This window comes from Pelodiscus sinensis, chromosome 5, assembly GCF_052426305.1.
Source record: "Pelodiscus sinensis isolate ZL-2025 chromosome 5, ASM5242630v1, whole genome shotgun sequence".
NCBI lineage: Eukaryota > Metazoa > Chordata > Testudines > Trionychidae > Pelodiscus > Pelodiscus sinensis.
Window position 1 is genome coordinate 110,084,129 of NC_143056.1, and position 21,419 is coordinate 110,105,547.

At 43.8% G+C, this 21,419-nt stretch overlaps 1 protein-coding gene across 3 annotated transcripts in view; it reads left to right on the forward strand.

Annotated features, from left to right (window-relative positions):
* PDE3B (phosphodiesterase 3B) overlaps nucleotides 1-21,419 on the forward strand; it is a 264,706-nt gene that overhangs the window by 50,934 nt on the left and 192,353 nt on the right. The window lies entirely within an intron of this gene.

Sequence of the window (21,419 nt, forward strand, 5' to 3'; positions counted from 1 at the left end):
ACACATTTACCAAACAAGATGTCATACGAAAACATGCTATTCAGGACAGACAATTCAGTCCGGTTCTCCTCTCTAATATCCAAAGTCCCTCTTTCTATAAAAATAAGGTACTGCTCCTTAGTTAAGGAGTTAAGGGAACTTACCCCAGTATGATATTTCCATAATCAAAACAAATGGTGCAGGGCACTTTAAAAATGGTCTGGTCCTGTCTAGATAGATGTCTAATCCTCTTCTGACACCCAGATTATGGAAAACAGCTTCCTCTTTGTAGTGATGAGGTTTTTGGGAAAAAAGACAATTAGATGGTCTGGTAAAATGAAACTAAGGGATATCTTGAGTAGAAAATTGGGGACATAGCTGTAATGAAACTTTTCCCTTGAAGTAGCTCTATTTGTAGGTGGACACTGACCTGACAAACAATTGTTCTAGACAAGTTACTAACAGGAAATGCATATGCTGTAGTCAGAAAAAAGAAAAAAAATTCCCCAAGGAAGAATGCAGAAAATTAGCACAAATGTATAGAAACAAAATCAGAAGGCTGCAGCCCAAAATAAGTTATATTAAGCAAGGGATATGAAAGACAATAGGTTTCAAAAATGCATTCAGTGCAAGAGACAGATAAAGGTAATAGTAGGTCCATTACTAAAACGGGATTGGAAAGCTAATAATGGACAACACCCAAAAGGCATTAAATGCCTCTGTCTATTTTGCTTCAGGCTTCATTAAAAAGGTTAGTTGTGACCAGCTATTTAACACAGTGAATAGAATACAAGAGAGACAGAAAAGAAACTAGAACAGGGAAAGAGTATGTAGAAGAATATTTAGATTAGATATATTCTAGTAGGCAGGGTCTGATGAAATTTATCCCAGGGCATTTAATGAATTAGCTGAAGCAATCTTGGGATCTTTAGCACTCTTCTTTGAGATCTGATGGAGGGTAGGTGAGGTCCCGTCTGACTGGAGAAGGGCAAACATAGCATTAGCTTATTTTTGTTCTCATTTTCTAAGATAGAGAAATGTGGTCTAAAATGAAAATATTTTAAGGTGGGTGCACAATTTCTTGAAAGACATTATTCAGTAGTTATCAAGGTTTGCTGCCAGACTGAGAGGGTGTATCTGGTGTGATCTGAGGTCTCTCCTGGGTGTGTTACTAATCAGTGTTTTCAGTAATTACTTGAATAATGGGTTAGAGAGCATGCTTATAAAAATTTACATATGATATCAAGCGTGAAAAGGTTGCAAAACTTTGGAGGACAGGACTAGAATTCAAAATGACCCTGATTAATTGGAGTATTAGTTTGAATTCAGAAGAAAATAAAGACAAGTGTAAAGTAATAAACGTGGAAGGAAGAAATTAAATGCAAAATGGGGAATCAGACAGTAGTATTGCAAAAAGGACTCTTGGTGGATTGTAGTGGATAACAAATTGAGTATGAGCCAACAATGTGATGTAGATGTTTAAAAGGCTAATGTAATTCTGAGATGTAGTAGTCAAGAATGTCATTTCTAAGATATGATAAATAGTTGTTCCTCTGTACTCAGTATTTTTGAGGCCTTATCTTGAATTTTATGCTCTTGTTCAGTTATGGGTCCCACTTTTTAGCTAAGATGTGGACAAATTGGGGAGAGTCCAGAGAAGAGCAACAGAGGTACCTCAGGAGAACTTGTGTCAGACAATGATGTTCATCAAGCCAATGTTCCCCTAAGGCAGGGGTGGCCAACCCGTTAAAGATGAAGAGGCAAAATAGCAGTGGATAGAGTACGAAGAGCCAAATATTATATATTTATTTTTCTATATCTATATATAGTACATAAATATAGTGATAAAAATAACATTACAGAACATTTTGGACAAGAGCCATTTTCAGTGGGTTGAAACTGGAGGTGCGGGGTCTAGGGTGGGAATGAAGGATTTGGGTATGGGAAGGGGTGAAATGTGCAAGCTCTGGGAGGGAATTTGGGTGCAGGAGGAAGTAGAGAAGAGGATGCTGTCTCAATAAGGGGGATCAAGGCTGGAGAAAGTTGGGATCAAGTGGAGGGTTGGGGTGTTGAGCAAGCCGCAGGCTTGTGGCTGTGAGGATGCCTGAGTTTGTAGATGAGAGGCTCAGGACGGGGTTCCAGTGTATGATAGGCTCAGGTTTGGAGTCTGGGATGTGTGCAGGAGTGTTATGATGCTGCAGCCAGATGGGGGCTTGGCCCCAATTGGGGGCTTGTTGGGCAGACTTCATTTTTAAATAAAATATGTCAAACACAAAATGTTTCAGCATTGTCTTTATTTATGAGAGGGACGGGGAACCTATTTTGAGTCAGGGGTCACTGACCCATGGAGAAGTCAGTTGGGACTACACAAGTGATGTGGAAAAAAAAACTGCTCCAAAACCCCTCAAGCCTCACTAATGTAGCCCCAACTGTGCTGGTGGGGACAGGGGACAGGGTGCTGGTGGGAGCAAGGTACTTGTGGGGGGAGGTCTGGCCACGGGGCAGGGACAGAGACAGTTGGGGCCAGTACCTGGGGATCCTGCAGTGGTGCACCAGGTCTGGGGTCTCCAGGAAGCATGTGCAATGCTTCCCCCTCGCCCAAACAGCTGGCACGTTTCCTGAACAGCCGGGTCTGTGGTGCACTGGTGATTCCCTTCCCCTGCTGTCTGCCTGCGGGGCGAGTGGAGTGAGAGTCCTGGGACTGTGCCAACTCCAACTGCTCAGGAAACACGTGAATGCTCCCCGCAACAGCCTCGTGCTTCCTGAGGAGTTGGAGCTGGTGCATTCCCGGGACTCCTTCTCCCCCCTCCCTTTCCCTGTGCAGGAAGGCAGCATGGTGAAGGAAGTCACTAGTGCACCACAGACCTGGCTTTTCAGGCAGTGCGCTGGCTGTTTGGGGAGGGGAAGTGCAGCTCGTGTACTTCCTGAAACCCTGGACGTGGTGCGCAGCTGCGGGACTGCACTCCTTCAGCTGTGCACCCGAGGAAGGTCCTCACTCACCTTGCCCTTGTTATGGCCCTGCTCCCAGCTTGCCACTATGCATCATGTGACCTGTGCGTTCTGGTCCCACCCCAGCTCGGTGCCCCCTACTGTGGTGCCCAGGGGCAACTGCCTCCCCTGCTCTCCGCTCACTACGCCTCTGAGAGTGCTGGTCAGGGCTGGGGCAGGGTACTGGTGGGGGTCTGGCCAGCCAGGGGAGGGGACAGAGACAGCTCGGCCAGTATTTGGGGATTCTGGGTCTCAGGAAGCCTGCAGGCTGCTCTTCCCCTCCCCTCTCCTTCCTTCCCCTAAACAGCTGGTGTGCTTCCTGAAACCCTGTGTCTGTTGCTCCTTGGGAGACTTTCTTTTCCCTGGTGTGTGTGTGTGTGTGTGTGTGTGTGTGTGTGTGTGTGTACTGACTCGCTCACTTCCAGGACTGCACGCCAGCGCCAACTCCTTAGGAAGCGCACACTCTTCTGCTCCCCACAACAGCCACGTGTTTCCTGAGAGGTTAGAGCTGGCATGCAGTCCTGGGATTCCTACTCCCTCCCTCCCTGTGCGGGCAGTCAGCAGGGAGAAAAGTTCCCGGCGGCGCGACAGACCCGGCATTTCAGGAAGTGCACTCCCTATTTAGGGGAGGGGAAGAGCAGCCCGTGAGCTTCTTGAGATGCAGGATCTGACTCGTAGCTGTGGGACTGTCTCCCCCCCCCCCCACACACACTCTGCAGGAAGCTGGCACGCTATTTCCATTTTCAATGGAAAAGCATCTGTGTGGGCTGCTTCTTGGGGGTGGGAAGGAATGGGGGTGGGGGTCCCAGAATGCCTTGCGATCAACTGGCTGTGCCCCTGTCACAAAATAGTTTTTGATGAAGTTGTTGGATTTGAATTTTTCTTTACATTTTATATTGGAGGATAAAGCTGAAAGCTCACATTCTAAAATTGATGGCTTCTCCTTTAGAAAAATACAAAATCACAAAAACGTGTACAAGAGGCCCCCGACTTGCGACACGATTGTTTCTGGGGGAAGCGTTGCAAGTTGGGGCGTCATAACTCAAACCCCCATTTATGATAGGCGCTGTGAGCCGTCGTTAATGCGGGCTGAAAATGTAAGTTGGAGGATTTCAACCGCTTCCGTACTTACAAAAATGGTTGTAAGTGAGGCGTGTCAGAATGTGGGCAGTTGCAAGTCGGGGGCCTCCTGTATTACATTACTCATGGTGGAGCAATCACTGCAAGGTATTTAGGCAGATCAACATTCTTTGAAAATTTAATGAACTTTTTAAGAAAAGAGCTTTTGAAGATTTTGTTTGTAGTTTTACAGTTGTTACCCAAAGCTATGGTCAAGACTGCATATTACCATTCATTCTGAATTATAAATACAGTTTCAGCATTGCCACTCTTGCACCAAATACTGTTCCTTAGCGACTGCTTACATCAGTGGGTGCTGCTCAAGACCGAGCGTGTTTTTATCTGCTGAGAGCAGAGTCTTGGAGAAGAGGAAAATATGAAGCTCAGTTACTCCTAGGAGATTTATTCTTTTAATTACCATACTTAGTTTGCAATACCAAGTATTATTAATATTTGCTAAATTTTATTTTGAAAGTATTTTTTGCATCTTCCACTATCTGCACTCTCTCTTTTAGTTAGCAGAAGAACATAATTAAAAGGAATTCTGGTTATCTACTGTTGTTTTAACAAGGTTGGTTGTCTTAAAGTTATTTTGCTTTTGTAATACAGTAAATCCTCATTTAACACTATAGATGCATTTCTGAAAATGTTTGTGCTAAGCGAAAATGTGCTATGTGGAGTCAATTTTCCCATTAAAAATAATGGAAAAGATGGGGGTTGCATTTCAGGTGGTGGTGGCAAAGTCAATTTTTTGTTGGTGCTGGGTCATCAACATTAACATTAGATATCTAGCAACACAAGTCACCGCGGTTTGTTAAAATACAAAGATAAACACGTGAGTGAGCGGAGGAGCAATGTGACCACGTGTATTACCACTGTTTTCACCAGCTTGTACTGCCGCATGAAGTAGTTTGCCACTTGATTATTTTTGTGTTATTTTGGGGATGGTCGTGTTATTTGAATAACGTTCCCTAAAAAAAAATCATGCTATTGAGAAAATGTGTTTAGCGGGCATGTGTTAAATGAGTAATTACTGTACAGTGAGAATGATCTCTCAAAAGGAGTGTAAATTTATTTTCAGAGAGTTGTTACAGACTGCCCAAGATCTGAAACAATTGTTTGTGCTAATGTAATGCTGACAGGAGGAATCGAACCTGAGCTTTGTGCATGAACCTCTACTGCAGGAGCTAAAAGACGCTGGCTATTAGCTGAGGTAGTAGAGCAGACTCATTATTTTCTCTGCAAGTGGTCTTAGTGCCGCTAGCTGGGACAGTACACCATACCCAGCAAGTTTGTGAGTTACACTAGAAATATATGCTGGCAAAAATTGATGCATAAAAGGCTTCTGTCCTGCACTCTGAAATATTTCTACTAGATATTGTGGCTACTTAGAATATGGGCTTATAGTTGTATTTTTTTAAAAAGGCACATGCACAAAAAGAACCTAAACCCAAATTTTAGCGAATAAGATTAGTCCCCATTTTTTTTAAACACAGTATTCACTATTATTGCAGTGATCTGAAAAGAAGCACGTTTTCCCTTGTGGAATTTTTTTCTGAATGTTGATTTCCTGTAGTTTGTCATCTTGTGCTGTAGAAGGACGATTATGTCCCTTTTTTCTGTCAGTCAGGCAGATGGTTCCCATTCAGGATCCAGGAAATTTCTTTCCTGTCTTGGAACCTTCTGAGTTCTGTGCAGGCAAATTTCTAGTAGGGATGTTAACTATCATGTTTTTGTGTAAACGTGTACCTGCTTGAAATTCAGTGGTTACAAGTTTGCATGTGGGCAGGCAGAGAGGAAGAGGAGGGAGGCAGTGTTCTCAGGGAGCTGGTTTTCAAGCTGTCTCCCAACAAGCATCTCTTTCCCCCCCTCCCCCGTTATCTCTGCTAAAGAAGCAGATCCACAGGAGATGACACACACGGGGAGCTGGCTTGAAAGGCATAGTGGTTCTCACTTGTTCCCCCTACCCTGGCACTACACACAGAGACAGCAGCGGGGGAGGGAGGAGCCTCAGCATAGCTGGTGCTTGTGAGGAGCCGGCTTTTAAGTTGGCTTCCCCCAATCACTGGCTCCCACCTACCCACCCCCTGATGCATCTGTGGTAGACAGCAAGGGGGAGGGAGGTGGGGAAGTGTGTATGTGTAGTTATTAGGATTAGCTGATAAGCCCAGGCTTAGTCCATCCCTGATTCCTAGTTGTTTCTTGGTTAGCAACTGAAAAGCAGCTGGTGTTCTAGGCTAAGGTGCTATCTTGTGATCTTTTTGTCCTATCTCAGTCTTCAGGATGAAAAAGTAGGAAAAGGAGTTAGGAAAAATGCAACTCCATTCTCCAGATTTTGGTTACAGGTTGCACAGCGCACATTCTCCAGATTTTGATTACATGCCCACAATGACTGGGAGTGACCAGTAGGACAGGCTGCCACTAGGGCAAGCAGAAGGAGGACAAGAAAGAAGCAGCAATCATCCTGAATTTCTTTCAGGCTGGTTTTAATAAGAGTTCAACAACTAGGCTCTTTTTTTGGATCTAGGTTTCAGGTTTTACTACTTCATAGGATTAGGTAGAGTGGTTTCCTGTATCATCTGTAAATTGTATATATGTATCTTACTAGTGCCACATATAAAGAAATCTCAGTGTAGTGCTAAAATGTATGTTTGCATGATTTTGTATATGTGTGGCCTTTCCCTTTGTCTTCTCATAGGAAGTCTGTCTTGGTAGTTATTGCCTATTTTTTCCTGCAGAGTTGAGAAACTTTGTGCCCTTTCTTGTGGGTTACCTAATTGTGAGGGTTTTTGTTTTGTTTTTTTCATCCCAGAAAAAGATGGCCCTTCATAACCAGTCCCAAATTGTGAGCTTCTCGTGACCACTCCTATCTTACTTGGTGATTCCATAAATGAAGATGCAATATTTAGATTCATACTCCCATGGTGGATATTCTGCATCCAGCATTCCTATTCAGCACTGAAATCTCATGACGACTTGTGCTTCAGGCCCACTTTACTAGCTCAATTGTTGACAAATCCCCAGTGGCTCAATTGTGTTAGGCTGCTACTTAGAAAAAATATGCACAGAGCAATATTCACTTCCCCCTGGATTTCACTGTATTGCCTAATGCAGCATTTGGACAGAAATAATTTAAGAAAAAGGGCATAGTACTAAATCTGCATTTCATCTGTACCTTTTCCCCCTGTTTCTCATCCCCATCTCAGGTCAACAACTATTAGGCTTCCTAATCTGAACTATCTTGTCCGTGCCGTGTGTAGCCGCGCGGCACGTGGTTCGCATTAGCCGGCTTTTAAAAATGGCGGCGCCGGCTTTATGCTAATGAAGCCCGGGAAATTCAAATCCCAGGCTTCATTAGCAAGTTCGGTATGCATACATTACCCCCCTAGTTCGAACTGGGGGGGTAGTGTAGACATACCCTTATTCATTTTCTCCATACCTATCATGCTTTTATAGACCTCTATCATATCCCCCCCTTAGTTTCTTCTTTTCTAAGCTGAAAAGTCCCAATATTTTTAATCGCTCTTCATATGGCACCTGTTCCAGACCCCTGATAATTTCTGTTGTTCTTTTCTGAACCTTTTCCAATGTCAGTATATCTTTTTTTGAGATGAGCCAACCACATTTGTATGTAGTATTCAAGATGTGGGCATCCCAGGGTTTTATATAGAGACAATTAGATGTTCTCAGTTTTATTCTCTATGCTTTTTTAATGATTCCTAACATTGTTTGCTTTTTTGACTGCTGTTTCACATTGAGTGTATGTTTTCAGAGAACTATCTGCAATGACTCCAAGATGGCTCTCTTGAGTAGGTATAGCAAAATTAGTCTCCATCATATTATATGTAGAGTTTGGATTATTTTTCCAATCTGCATTACTTTACAGTTCTCAACATTAAATTTCACTTGCCATTTTGTTGCCCAATCACTTAGCTTGGTGAAATCTTATTGAAGCTCTTCATAGTATGCTTTGGTTTTAACTATCTTGAGCAGTTTAGTGTCATCTGTAAATTTTGCCACCTCATTGTTTATTCCTTTCTCCAGATCATTTATAAATAGGTTGAATAGGATTGGTTCCAGTACGGACCCTTGGGGGACACTACTAGTTACCTTTTAACATTTATTCCTACTCTTTGTTACCTATCTTTCAACAAATTATTAATCCAAGAGAGGACCCTCCCTCTTAACCGATGACAACTTATGTTACTTAAGAGCCTTTGGTGAGGGACCTTGTCAAAGGGTTTCTGGAAATTTCAGTACGCTATATCTACTGATTTCTCCCTTGTCCATGTTTGTTGACCCTCTCGAACAACTCTAGTAGATTAGTAAGGCATGATTTCCCTTTACAGAAACCACGTTGACTTTTCCCCAACAAATTATGTTAGTCCAGATGTCAGAAGATTTTATTCTTTACTGTAGTTTCCACTAATTTGCTTAGTACTGACGTTAGACTTACTGGTCTGTAATTGCCAGGATTATCTCTAGAGCCCTTTTTAAAATATTGGCATCACATTAGCTAACTTCCAGTCATTAGGTACAGAGGCTGATTTAAAAGAGAGGTTACAATCCACACTTAATAGTTCCACAATTTTACATTTGAATTCTTTCAAAACCATTGGGTGAATGTCATCTGGTCCCGGTGACTTGTTACTGTTAAGCTTATCAGTTTGATCCATAACCTCCTCCACTTCAATTTGGGGCAGTTTCTCAGATTTGTTGCCTAAAAAGAATGGCTCAAGTTTGGTAATCTCCCTTACATTCTCAGCCATGAGGACCGAAGCAAAGAATTCATTTAGTTTCTCCCCAATGACTTTATCGTCTTTGAATGTGTCTTTGGCACCTCGATCGTCCAGGGGTTCCACAGGTTGTTTAGCAGGCTTTCTGCTTCTGAAGTACTTAAAAACGTTTTGGTATTAATTTGTGATTTTTTTTGGCTAGCTGGTCTTCAAATTCCTTTTTGGCTTTTCTTTTTATATTTTTACACGTAATTTTTTATAGAGTTTTAGTAAACTATAGTAAAGAATAAAATCGTCAGTTACGTAGATCAACATAATTTGTTCCTTTCTATTTTCCTTACTGGTATTTAAGTTCCACTGTTTAAATGATGTCTTTTTATTTCTTACTGCTTCTTTTACTAGTTTGGTAAGCCATGGTGATACTTTTTTGGTTCTCTTATTGTGTTTTTAATGGGGGTATACATAGTTGGGTCTCCATTATGATGCCTTTGGAAAGTTTTCAGGCAGCTTGCAGTGATTTTACTTTTGTGACTGTACCTTCTAATTTCTGTTTTCCTATCCTCATTTTTGTGTAGTTCCTCTTTCTGAAATTAAATACCACAGTGTTGGGCTGCTGAGGTGTTTTTCACACCACAGATGGGCAGCTGTTTGACGGTTTTGTTGCCTGTGTGGGAAAGGGCTCCAGTTGTGAGCTTTAAGTAACTCTTGTTTTGAGCAGTTCACCCTGAATAGACTTCCTCAGAGGTGCCTAGACCTGACCTGGTATATTACACTTGTGGGCACACTCCACACTCCTCCCCGGCCTTCCTCTGTAACATGCCCATCAGGGACCTTTGTAGAGCAGCAACATGGGCCTTTACAAACACCTTTACAAAGCATTATGCTATAGACACTTACGCTTCACAGTATACTGCATTTGGAATGGCAGTCTTCTCCACTGTCCACTGGGGAGGTCCGAAGCCCCTCCTTCCAAATGCTCAGGGTACTGCTCCATAGTCACGTACAGTGGAGTGCCCAAAAGGACACTCCTCAAAGAAGAATAGTGAGATTACTCACCTTGTTCAGTAACTGGTGTTCTTTGAGATGTGTGTCCATGTGGGCCCTTCACAACCCTCCCTCCTTCCCTCTGCTACAGAGCTGTAACATCTCTCTGCAGTGGAGAAGGAACTGGAAAACAGTTGTTGGCATATTCACTGTGGCGTGAGCAAGCACCCAGGGGGATACTGCTGCTAAATAGTTCTGATTATAAGTGCAGGAGCACCAAGATGCCTACAGTGAGCCTCTAGGGAGGGAGATTCCACCACCTCCCTAAGGAACCCATTCCAGTGCTTTCTCACTCCCCTAGAGAAATAGTTTTTCTGAATATCCAACCTAGACCTCCCCCACTCCAACTTGGGACCCTTTCTCCCTGTTCTGCCATCCATCACTACTGAGAACAGCCTCTCTCCATTCTCTTTGGACCCCCCTTTCAGGTAGTTGAAGTCTGCTATCAAATCCCCCCCACTTTTCTTCTGCAGACTAAATAAGCCCAAATCCCTCAGCCTCTCCTTGTAAGGCATGTGCTCCAGCCTCCTCATCATTTTGGTTGCCCTCCACTGAACCCTCTTCAGTATGTCCACATCCTTTCTGTAGTTTGGGGGGGGGGGGCACTGTTAGGGTTAGAGTGCAATACTCCCGGTGTGGCCTCATTGGTTCTGAACAAAGAGGAATAATAATTTCTCTAGATCTGCTGGAAATGCTCCCCCTAATGTACTGTAATATGCCCTTAGCCTTCTTGGCTACAAGGGTACACTGTTGACTTATATCCAGCTTCTCATCCACTGTAATCTCCAGGTTCTTTTCTGCAGAACTTCTGCTTAGCCATTCGGTCCCCAGCCTGTAACAATGCTTGGGATTCTTTTGACCCAAGTGCAGGACTCTGCACTTGTCCTTGTTGAACCTCATCAGATTTCTTTTGGCCCACTCCTCCAGTTTGTCTAGGTCACTCTGGTCTCTATCCATATTCTCCAGAGTATCTACCTCTCCCCCTAGCTTAATGTCATCCGCAGACTTGCTGATGGTGCAATTCACCCCTTTATACAGGTTGTTAATAAACATGTTTAACAAAACCGGCCCTAGAACCGATCCTTGGGGCACTCTGCTTGAAACTGACTGCCAGCCAGACATCGAGCCGTTGATCACTACCCAATGGGCCTGTCAATCTAGCCAGCTTTCTAGCTACCTTACAGTTCATTTATCCAATCCATACTTCCTTAACTTGCTGACAAGCATATTGTGGGAGACCATATCAAAAGCTTTGCTCAAGGCAAGGTATATCAGCACATCCACTGTCTTCCCCACGTCCACAGAGCCAGTTACCTCATCATAGAAGCTAATCAGGTTGGTCAGGCATGACTTGCCCTTTGTGAATCCATGTTGACTCTTCCTGATCACTTTCCCCTCTTGCAAGTGCTTTAGAATGGATTCCTTGAGGATCCCCTCCATGATTTTTCCAGGGACTGAGGTAAGGCTGACTGGTCTGTAGTTTTCTGGATTTGTCCTTGTTCCCTTTTTTAAAGATGGGCACTACATTTACCTTTTTCTGGGACCTCTCCCAATCTCCACAAGTTTTCAAAGATAATGGCCAAAGACTCTGCAATGACATTTGCCAACTCCCTCAGTACCCTTGGATGCATTAAATCCAGACCCATGGATTTGTGTATGTCTAGCTTCTTTAAATAGTTCTTAACCTGTTCTTTCTCCAGTGAGGATTGTCCATCTCCTTCCCATACTGTGTTGTCTAGTGCAGCAGTCTGAGAGCTGACCTTGTCTGTGAAGACAGAGGCAGAAAAAAGCTTTGAGTAAAGCCATCTGTCCAAATGTCCACTTCTTATAAGCTTCCTTTTTGTGTTTAAGCTCGCCAAGGATTTCCCTGGTAAGCCAATCTGGTTGCCTACCATATTTGCTTTCCTTACTGCGCTTTGGGATTGTTTGTTCCTGTTCAATAAGGCTTCTTTAAAATACTGCCAGCTCTCCTGTACTCCTTTCTCCTTCATGTTAGCATCATCCCAGAGAATCCTGCCCATCAGTTGTCTGAGGGAGTCAAAGTCTGCTTTTCTGAAGTCCAGGTTGTGTATTTTGCTGCTCTACTTTCTTCCTTTTGTCAGGATCCTGAAATCTACCACCTCATGATCACTATTGCCCAGTGCTGATTTTTTGATGAATAATAATGTTTTTCTGTGCTTGTTTTTATATTAGAAATTAATGTATTTTGTAGATTGGAGCATTTACCATATAAAATCTAAAAAGCTAGTGAAATTATATCCCAGGGTTTAAGAGAATAAATGTCCTTAGTTTGCGAGAACTAATTTTTAGTGAGATTTTTAAAAATGTGAGGTTTTTTTAACATGTATTTAATTTCAGTGTCTAATTAATATTTTGGAGAAAAGAAGCCTTTGTTAAAAATTCCGTACACCCACTACTTACTTTAAAGAAGTGAGAACATATACATTATATGAGATCCCCCGAAGTCCTCTAGTAAAGTGAACGAAAACCAGATTTTTCACTTTAGAAATACGGAGAATCTCAAAAAAAGATAGTAAAAGTTTTTTAAAAATTGGATATGACAGGAAATAAGCCTAATTTTTAAAGACTCCTTTTATGGTCTCTTTTAGCAGAAGATGGCAGCTCAGTAAAAGTGTTAATTTTTATCTTTAATGTCAACTTTTTAGATTATAATTTTTTGAGGGAAGGGAAATGTGTGTCTTCAGATGTGTCATTGTGCCTTTCACAATGAGGCCTCTATCTTTTTTGGTTCATCCAGGCTCTACCATATTATAATTATTAAAATAATTACAAAGGAAAACAAGAATGACATGGTTTATTAAATTCCTACAATGTCTGCTACTCTTTGATTAAAAGTGTACATTTGTATTAGTTAATTGGTTGCTTGCCGTTTCTGCATGTCTCATTGGTTTCTTTATAAGATCCTATATTTTACTTGTTCTGTAAGTTATGTCTCATGGTGCAGCAAATATTCAAATAGAAGTATATAATATAGATTAATTGATGATGTTTTTATCGGAAAGATTATCTTGTTAATGGATGGTCATTCAGGACACCAGAGAGTGAGTCAGGTGCTACAGCTGTATGAATTTATGCTCAAAGAAGAGTGAGAGGGTTTGATTTTTCTAGACCTGCTACACATCTAAGAGCTGTTGTTTGCATACACCTTAACAAGGTCCTCCTTCCTCAGGAATGAATAGCATAGCCGCTACTATAGCATTACATCTACTTTATTTGCATTTGCTGATGATTGTTCATTGTAATAGAATGTTGTTCCTATTTCCAAGTTTGAATTTTGGCTTTTGTTGTGTCTTTTGAGGCATGATTGAGAATTATAATGGTTATTTGAATGTGCCTCTGTGGCTTTTTCTGGAAGTACATCAACCAAATTTGAATTTTCAGAGGATTTAACGTCAGGGATTTTTTTTAATTATAACAATCTTGGCATTAATTAACATATCCACCTAAAACCTTAACATTCTTTTCATGAATTCTTTGGTTTGGGAATTTTCAGTTTATAGTTAGATTTTATCTACTGGAGAAGAACCTTATTCCTGTGTGTGGAAGCATTCAATAGAGGAGCCAGGCCTACCTACACAGATCACATAAATGAGGAGGAGTAGGATTCCTTATTGCAGACCTCAGGAGGCCTGTATCATGGGGGACTGCATAACAAGCAGCAATGTGCCCCACTCCCTTGTTTACCTGATCTTTTAGGATATGTGAAATTCTTTACAATTGCATCCCAACTCCATCTGCCTTCTGCTGCTCCCTTATCTAGTCTGTAGTGCTGTGACAAACTAACAGCATTCATAACTAAACATGCCATAACAATATTAATATTTTAAAAATTAATAACTTTTGAAATAAGAATTCAGTCAGTTCAACATTGGTCCTACTGTTACCAGCAAAGGCGCACTAGTAAACTAAATTTTGTGAGGGGCCAAATAGATGGAAAATGCCTTTGTCCCAGAAGGTGGTCCAACCTGGAAACCACTGTATCTATCACCGGCGGATTTCTCCAGTCTGAAATACACAGACACGAATGTCAAATTTAAAAGATATATTGAATATAACAGATAACAACATACAGAATAACCTAAGAATGCAACACTGCATAAACCAACCTCTCACCCCAGAAGTGATAGAAGATAGCACAGAATAAAAGGAGGAACACTATACTCAGTCTGTTCTAGAGGTAGATGGTAGATGACAGCTGAGGCTCAGGACCTTCAACCCATTGGCTTAGGCAGCCTTGGGGGAGGAACACTGAGGAGTCCAATTGATATTGTTCTGTCAATGGTGTGACAGCACGTGAGTAGCACACACCCACCCGATGGAAATGATAGTTCTTAGCTCCGGGGTTAAGGGCTTTCGCCACAATAATTGGAGTGAAACTAGGTGGTATGCTTGGTTCAGTGGTGCAGGTAGCTGAAGCCCACAACACTGGGCAATTGCCACAGTGGTGAACTGAAGCACCCTGTAAACAGCTGGGATGGTGGTCTGTCCCGAAGTAGGTCCCGTCCTTCACCACAGTCCTTGGGAACCGCAAGCTGCTGATGAACAGGAACCAACAAACTGAAGGAACGAACCAAAGGAATGAACCCGATCTCTTCAGGGGCCTGAGCTTATAAAGATCCCAAGGCGGGAAAACAGCAGGAGTGTCTCCAGTGCACAAGGTGCGGTGTCAGGTACAAACTAGCGTTCCTGGTGCAGACTTTAGTGCCGTGTGCAGAGCAACAGTGCTGTGTGCACAGCCATGTGCTGTGTGCAGATGATGGTTTTGGCAGCAAAAAGGTCTTTCAGTCCTTCAGTTTCATTTTGATTTCTGTGTGAAATCCAAGACTCCATTTTGATTTCGGTGTCCTTATGATTGTAAATGTCCTTGATCTTAATATACTAAGTTACTGTCAACACTATGATCTCTGGATAGCCTAGAATCCCCTGGGATGTTAACATGAAGGGGAAAGGAGTCCAGGACAGCTGGCAGTATTTTAAAGAAGCTTTATTGAAGGCACAGAAAGAAACCATCCCGACGTGTAGCAAGAGAGGCAAACATGGTAGGAGACCGGATTGGCTTACAGGGGAAATCCTTGGTGAACTTAAGCACAAAAAGGAAGCTTACAAAATTGGAAACTTGGACAAATGACCAGGGAGGAGTTTAAAGGTATAGCTAGAGAATGCTGGGGTGTTATCAGGAAGGCGAAAGCGCAAATGGAATTGTGACTGGCTAAGGATGTGAAGGATAACAAGAAATGTTTCTACAGGCATGTTAACAAGAACAAGGTGATCAGAGAGGGTGTGCGGCCCCTAATGGATGAAGGAGGTAACCTAGTGTCATGATGTGGGGAAAGCTGAAGTACTCAATGCTTTCTTTGCCTCTGTATTCACGGACAAGGTCGGCTCCTGGACTTTTGTGCTAAGTGACGTAAGATGGGATGAAGATGGACAGCCCGTGGTGGGTAAAGAACAGGTTAGGAACTATTTAGAAAAGCTAAATGTACATAAATCCATGGGTCTGGACTTAGTGCATCCGAGGGTACTGAGGGAGTTGGCAAATGTCATTGAGGAGCCTTTGGCTATTGTCTTTGAAAAGTCGTGGAGATCGGGAGAAATCCCGGATGATTGGACTAAGGCAAATGCAGTGCCCATCTTCAAAAAAGGGAAGAAGGACGATCCAGGAAACTATAGGCCGGTCAGTCTTATCTCGGTTCTTGCAAAAATCATGGAAGGGATCCTTAAGGAATCCATTTTGAGGCACTTGGATGAGAGGAAAGTGATTAGGAATAGTCAGCATGGATTCACAAAGGGCAAGTCGTGCCTGACCAATCTGATTAGCTTCTATGATGAGGTAACTGGCTCGGTGGACATGGGGAAGTCAGTGGATGTTATATATCTCGACTTTAGCAAGGCTTTTGATACGGTCTCCCACAATATTCTTGCCAGCAAGTTAAGGGAATGTGGATTGGATAAATGGACGGTAAGATGGATAGAAAGATGGCTAGAAGGCCGGGCCCAGCGGGTAGTGATCAATGGCTCGATGTCAGGATGGCAGTCGGTTTCTAGTGGAGTGCCCCAAGGTTTGGTTCTAGGACCGGTTTTGTTCAATATCTTTATTAATGATCTGGATGGAGGGGATGGATTGCACCCTCAGCAAGTTTGCGGATGACACTAAGCTGGGGGGAGAGGTAGATACGCTTAAGGGCAGAGATAGGGTCCAGAATGACTTAGACCAATTGGAGGATTGGGCCACAAAAAATCTGATGAGGTTCAACAAGGACAAGTGCAGAGTCCTGCACTTGGGACGGAAGAATCACAAGCATAGTTACGAGCTGGGGACCAACCAGTTAAGTAGTAGTTCTGCAGAAAAGGACCTGGGGGTTACAGTGGATGAGAAGCTGGATATGAGTCAACAGTGTGCCCTTGTAGCCAAGAAGGCTAATGGCATATTAGGTTGCATTAAGAGGAGCATTGCCAGCAGATCCAAAGATGTCATTATTCCCCTTTATTCGGCTTTGGTGAGGCCACATCTGGAGTATTGTGTCCAGTTCTGGGTCCCCCACTACAAAAAGAATGTGGACGCATTGGAGAGGATCCAGTGGAGGGCAACCAAAATGATTAGGGGGCTGGAGCGCATGACTTATGAGGAGAGGCTGAGGGACTTGGGTCTGTTTAGTCTGCAGAAGCGAAGAGTGAGGGGGGATTTGATAGCAGCCTTCAACTTCCTGAAGGGAGGTTCCAAAGAGGATGGAGAGAGGCTGTTCTCAGTAGTGACAGATGGTAGAACAAGGAGCAATGGTCTCAAGTTGTGGTGGGAGAGGTCCGGGTTGGATATTAGGAAAAACTATTTCACTAGGAGGGTGGTGAAGCACTGGAATGGGTTACCTAGGGAAGTAGTGGAGTCTCCATCCCTAGAGGTGTTTAAGTCTCGGCTTGACAAAGCCCTGGCCGGGTTGATTTAGTTGGAATTGGTCCTGCCTAGAGCAGGGGGCTGGACTTAATGACCTTCTGAGGTCTCTTCCAGTTCTATGATTCTATGAAACTAAGTTTTAACTATCCTTTTTTTGTCATCTCTAAAAGAGAAAAAGAGAATTTAGAAGCCTTTTTGAATTTTTAATTTTAAATCTCTACTTTTAATGTCATAATTCAGAAACTCTGTTAGCCATAGGACTTCAAATCTATCAGAAATGCTCACCGTTGGCCCACACCTACCCTATCAATGTTGAGGCTACTCTTTTTTTTTTTTTTTTTTTTTTTGTAAATTTTGTGAGAAACTTATCATGGAAACTTAGTTTTGTCTTTAACCATATAGAAGCAGTTGCCATTCAGTAGTATTGTACCTAGAACATTTTTACAGAAAACATTTTTGAATCATATTAGTAGTGTGTGTTTTACTGATTAAACTTATTTCCTATTTTATAATTAGAATAGAGTTGTTCTTATTCTTTTAAATCTAGCAACATACTCCCCCGGGGGGTTGAAATCTTCCAGCTAACATGTTAAAGTGCAAATTGTCCTGTCTATACTAGTGTTTAACCCATTTTAAAAATATACTTTTTTTTTTTTTTTTTTTAAAGGAAGACAAGACCATAGCAACTGAAGCAGGTTCAATCGTCTTTAAATGTTAAGAGTGGTAAAATAAAAGTGGGGAACAATTACTGGTTCTTTACTGGTTCAGAATTAGGGAACATAAACTTTGCTAATTGCCAGAGCACTAGGATTGCCAGGTGTCCGGTTTTGAACCGGACAGTCCAGTATTTGAGCTTTTTGTTTGGAAAACAAATTGAGAAAATATAAATGTCTGGTATTTTCTAAATAAGATGTAATGTAGATTGTGATGTAATGTCAAGTTTGTTCGGTATTTTTGTTGAAACTATCTGGCAAACCTGCAGAGCAGTACCATTAATTGGTTAACATTATCAGAGATGGATTTCGGCAACTAGCAAGGGAAGCTTCCTCTATTCAAAAAAGAAAGTTAATAATGCAGTTAATACAGTACAGTTGCCAACATCCACTCTCAGCATGAACCTTGCTTGCTGACGGCCAAAAAATAATGTTGGTTGCCTTCCAGTTTGCAATTGAAAAGGGGTTTTTATCGTTATAGCGTTTTATTATTTAAATAGAATAACAACAATTGAAGAATTAAAATTTTACAAACTCTCATAAATAAATGTTACTGTTTTTATAAAAATAGCAGATGCCTAAACAGTATTTGTTTGGCTGATATTTGCTGAATGATTAATTTCATTAATTTTTTTAGTTAATTTATTCTTTGCTATAGAACGCTGACATAAAATTATGCTTTGTTTGCCCTAAAAGGGATTTGTAAAGGTATTGGGCTTTAGTTTATCTGTGGTGAATTAAGTAATGTATTAAACTTTTCCCTACTAGCTTTAATACTGTCACTGCACTTATTGTGTTTGCAAGTAATAGCAATATTTTGTAGATAAAATATACATTATTGCAACTTTATTCATGAATGAAAGCTGCTAAGAAGGAAAAAATTGTATACCATAAGAGCATGCTCTCTATACTTGTGCACTGACAGTTCCTTCAGACTGTATTATACAGTTTAAACCCTATTTAGAGCCCCGGGATTCAAAAATGCTTACATAATTGGGTACTATTTTGTGACTTATTAATTGCTCTCTTGGGTATGCAGCTGTATTAATTGCTCTCTTGGGTATGCAGCTGTATAAGAGCCAGACTGGCTACTTTCCAGCTTGTGCTACTGGCAGCTGTTCTGCTTTGAGGCAGATGGCCTACTGGAGAAGCAATCCTAAATTGGGGCTACTTTTCTGTGATGTTTTTTTACAACATTTTGTGGTGCATAGGACAGGCAGTAATGCAGTTTTTAAGTTTCAGTGTTTCATGTAGATGCTGGCAAATTTCACATGAATATTTAATATTAAGCTTTTTCTTTTTTCATTTTTTACAAATCTAAAGTTGCAAAGATTGTATGCAACACGGAAAAAATGACATTCATTCCTACAAGAAATACACCAATGACTGTTGAATGTAGAGAAAAATACAGGCCTAGATGAAAAATTAGTGCAAGGAAGAGGAAATGTTAGAGACTTTGGGACAGAACTCAAAGGATTTAGGTGAAAAAGAACAGAGGAAGAGGATAGAAACAAATATGACAATAGATTCATGGGCCATGCTTGTAAGTAAAATTCTTCTTCATAACATTGTCTCACCAAAATCCAAAGAATCCCCTGCCTGACCACACAATCACAGAATTATTTATCAGCAGTAGCTGGGTAGAAGGGTGTATGGGCTGTTTCCTCAAAATCACCATTTCATTAAAATCTGGTTAAAAATCTGTTCTTCTTCTTCCAGTGGTTGCTCATGTCCATTCGAAGTAGGTGTGTGCACCGTGTCTTCCGGAGCGTTTTCCCTAGTGGTACCCATAGCGCCGGCAGGTTGCCCCCTGGAGTGGCGCTGCCATGGCGGGACATAAGTACCCCTGCCGGTGCTTCCCCACCTCAGTTCCTTCTTACCGCCGTGACGGTCATTGGAGCGTCTCTATCTCTCTTAGTCTCTAGTTAGTTAATGGTTCCCGTTCTATCACTTATCTGTAAATAGTTGTTAGTTAGATAGTTAGGTTCTTTGTTTTCTCCTTTCCCCCCTCTGGGGGTGAGGAATGCCAGGGCCGCAAGGTTTCAAGGCGTGCGCTGACTGCGGGAAGTTTATGTCCAGAGGCGACCCACACGACAGTTGCCTTAGGTGCCTGGGTGAAGCTCATCTTGCAATTGCTTGCAAGATCTGTAAGTCTTTTAAGCCCCGCCTGAGGAAAGAAAGAGTTTCCCGCCTAAAGCTTCTCCTCATGGAGACAGCGCTACAACCGGTGCCGCCGGAACAGCCTATGGTGCGCAGTGCACCGGCTTCCACGCGTGAGGCCCCTCACCAGCACCGTGCGTCGGCGTCGAAGTCTCGGCACCGGTCTCATTCTCCCCCATCCAAGAGGGTGAAAAAGTCCCGCGGACGGTCCCCGGCAAAAAAGTCGGCCTCAGTCAGGCACGGCAGTGCTGGCTCACTGGTGCACACATCACCTATGGCACACCGCAGTCGGCGGGGAGACCCCGATAGCCCCGGTCGCCTCCCTTCGCACCGAGCGTCCACGCCGGACACTTTTGAAGTGGCGCAGGACCTCATTAGCCTCACGACCGCCCCTCCGTCGGCGGTTGAGACAGAAGGGTCGAGATCCCCCTCGCCAGAGGCTCAACTGCTTATGACTTTGCCCAAGCATGGCCCAGGTCGGCATGCTAAGGCAACCCATGCATCGGGACCACCCCATGTGGGGTCAGTACCGATCGCTACCACGGCACCATTCTCGACGCCGGTTCGCCAGTCCCGGTCAGTTTCGGGCCGCGCACGATCTTCGGTGCAGCCCAGCTCTTTGCCAGCTCCCCGCCTGGCGGTACCGGTGCCGTACCCCCACAACCATGTGGCGTTTACTCAGGCGTCTCTCCCCTCCACGGCACCGGGCCTCCTGGAGTTGACGTCCGTCTCCGCACCCTCACAAGCATCGGATTCAGCCCGATGGCAGTCGGCGACTCCTACGGCACCGCCCCCGGTACTGGGCCTGGGTCCCCCGGTACCGTACATGACGGCGGCGTCTTTCCCGGCACCGGGCCTAGGCACCCCGGTGCCGCAACTAACACCATCCACACTACCGGCACCAGACCTGGGCACCCTGGTGCCGCAACTGCTGGCGACTATCGTACCGGCACCAGACCTGGGCACCCTGGTGCCGCAACTGCCGGCGTCGACTCTCCCGGCACCGGTCGTGGGTCCCCCGGTGCCACAACTCGCCCTGCCCCGCCGTACTCACGCGGGCAAGCCAGAATCTATGGCAAGGTTTGCCCCGCACTCCTCTTCGGCTCCGCCTTGGCCGGAATCCGATTATTTGTCAGATTCCAACGCAACCTCTGTTCGGTCAGGGTCCTCAGGAGCTTCCTCGTCCCACAGGTCTCGGTCCCGGCACCGGTGGGACCGTCCTTAGCAAACTTGGCCTCCGCATCCGCAGTGGCCGTTCTGGATTCCCTGGGCGTACCATCAGTGGTAGGGCCCGGCGCCCCCTCCTTCAGTGTCGGAGCCGTCGGGTCACCGCTCCCAACCTTCGGCGTCCCTGTCTCTGGCCCCCCTCTCCACTTGGGGCGCCACAACCAGATTCGATGGCGCAGGCACCCGCAGCGTAGATGAACCCGCAGGGTACGCAGGATGTACAACCGCCACCACACTTGGCGCCATCTGGCTCTATCCCAACCCAGGAGTCGTCCTCGTCATCGTCCCCGGACGAGGCTCTAGCAGACCCGGCACCTACTCCGTCTACCATGGATGCCTGTACGCACCAAGAACTTCTCCGGCGCATGGCATTGAATCTAGCCGTCCCAGTGGAAGCTGTCGTTGAGGTCACGGATCCAATGATGGACATCATCACTGAGGACGCGCCCACGCGGTTGGCTTTACCGCTCAATAAAATGGTGACCAAGATCTCTAAGGCCCTGTGGCAGACGCCGGCGACCTTGAGCCCTACCTTAAAAGGGG